This window comes from Panulirus ornatus, chromosome 44, assembly GCF_036320965.1.
Source record: "Panulirus ornatus isolate Po-2019 chromosome 44, ASM3632096v1, whole genome shotgun sequence".
Taxonomy (NCBI): domain Eukaryota; kingdom Metazoa; phylum Arthropoda; class Malacostraca; order Decapoda; family Palinuridae; genus Panulirus; species Panulirus ornatus.
The window spans coordinates 3,112,743-3,114,999 of record NC_092267.1 but is presented as its reverse complement, the minus strand read 5'-3'; the positions used below and the strand labels follow the sequence as shown (position 1 = coordinate 3,114,999).

Genomic DNA, 2,257 nt, shown 5'->3' with positions numbered 1-2,257 from the left:
CTTATGCAGTTTCTCACATGAATCAGCCACCAGCGCTGTATCATCAGCGAACAACAACTGACTCACTTACCAAGCTATCTCATCCCCAACAGACTTCATACTTGCCCCTCTTTCCAAAACTCTTGCATTCACCTCCCTAATAACCCCAACCATAAACAAATTAAACAGCCATGGAGACATCACACACCCCTGCCGCAAACCTACATTCACTGAGAAGCAATCACTTTCCTCTCTTCCTACACGTACACATGCCTTACATCCTCGATAAAAACTTTTCACTGCTTCTAACAACTTGCCTCCCACACCATATATTCTTAGTACCTTCCACAGATCATCTCTAACAACTCTATCATATGCCTTCTCCAGATCCATAAATGCTACATACAAATCCATTTGCTTTTCTGAGGATTGGCGGAATGCGTGCATAGTGCCATTGTACAAAGGCAAAGGGGTTAAGAGTGAGTGCTCGAATTACAGAGGTATAAGTTTGTTGAGTATTCCTGGTAAATTATATGGGAGGGTATTGATTGAGAGGGTGAAAGCATGTACAGAGCATCAGATTGGGGAAGAGCAGTGTGGTTTCAGAAGTGGTAGAGGATGTGTGGATCAGGTGTTTGCTTTGAAGAATGTATGCGAGAAATATATATATATATATATATATATATATATATATATATATATATATATATATATATATATATGTATATATATATATATATATATATATATATATATATATATATATATATATATATATATATATATATATATATATATTATCCCTGGGGATAGGGGATTAAGAATACTTCCCACGTATTCCCTGCGTGTCGTAGAAGGCGACTAAAAGGGGAGGGAGCGGGGGGCTGGAAATCCTCCCCTCTCGTTTTTTTTTTTTTTTTCCCAAAAGAAGGAACAGAGGGGGCCAGGTGAGGATATTCCAAAAAAGGCCCAGTCCTCTGTTCTTAACGCTACCTCGCTATCGCGGGAAATGGCGAATAGTATGAAAAAAAAGAATATATATATATATATATATATATATATATATATATATATATATATATATATTCCTGAGAGTCCACTGGTAAGATGAAACACGATAAGTTCCCAAGTACACTTTCGTGTAATAATCACATCATCAGGGTAGACACAAGAGAGATGTATAACAAGTCAGTTGATATAAAAGAGACGAAGCTAGGACGCCATTTGGCAAACATGCGATTGTCCAAGACAGACAACGAGAGTTCATAAACTTATCATTTTACAAATTTTATCAACATTTATATTAAGTTATCTGATTTGTATAGACCATCACTAATATTAAGATTATAATTCTTTGCGTATTTAATAATACAAGATGGCATTACTCCAGTCAATACAATGGTCATAGTTTTTAACGTGATTAAACAAGGCATTTGATTCTTGTCCCGTTCTTAGACTATATTTATGTTAAGTCTAACAGAAAGAGCCTTACCAAGACTACCCAACATATATGACGTATAAGGCTGTAAGTTCCGTTTTTTATCACAGACAGACAGGAAGTTTATTTCAAATAAGTTATCTGATATATTTCTACTTATATTATATTTGAGGTCGAATCTATGGCCAAGGAGTGGAAAAAACTATGAGTTTTTAGTCAATACATTCACACGACGTTAAGCCAATAAAAATCAGCAGTCGACATCGAGCCCCCAGGAACAGCGACTGGGGTCCGCGGGGATGCCAGCTCAGTCTCGCTCTGAGCAACGTAGACCATACACGCAACTCTGCTCTCTCATTCTCGCATTTAACCGCCAGTCAATTTCGACAGTTCCTGGAGTATGAGAATCCCTGTCAAGTTTTGGTATTCATCTGAACAATCATATGATCTTTTCTGTTACCTTGTGAAGCAAAAATCCTCTTCATTTATGTGTTTTATAAAGTTTTTGGGAAGTTTAGAAAATATGGAGTCGAGCGGTGTTTATGGGTGGGCATCTGGATACGTTCGTTGCAGCTTTATACTCTGATATATAATTATACCGCAGGTTCATTTTCATTGCTGTACATGGCTGGATGGTGTTGTACAGTGGAGAGCAAAGGTATTATATTCCATAACGGTCCATTATGGAAGGATAACCAATTAAATATCTCGAATGTGTTGTAATGGCGGGCTTTGTGATGTGTATTATAAAGTATGTACGAATGTTTGGAAATGGCTGACCCAAGTTGGATATTGTGGTTCGTTCAGAATCTCTTCATGTATACACTTTACTTTGTGTTC

At 37.0% G+C, this 2,257-nt stretch overlaps 1 protein-coding gene across 2 annotated transcripts in view; it reads left to right on the top strand.

The window, feature by feature from the left end:
- The first annotated feature begins 1,726 nt into the window (after positions 1 to 1,726).
- Positions 1,727 to 2,257, top strand: part of LOC139762671 (uncharacterized) — a 177,728-nt gene continuing 177,197 nt past the window's right edge. Inside the window, exon 1 of one of the 2 annotated variants that reach the window (XM_071687627.1) lies at positions 1,727 to 1,840. The gene's annotated coding sequence lies outside the window, so the exon portion shown is untranslated. The remainder of the gene's footprint in view (positions 1,841 to 2,257) is intronic. The other variant, XM_071687625.1, reaches the window with a different exon arrangement.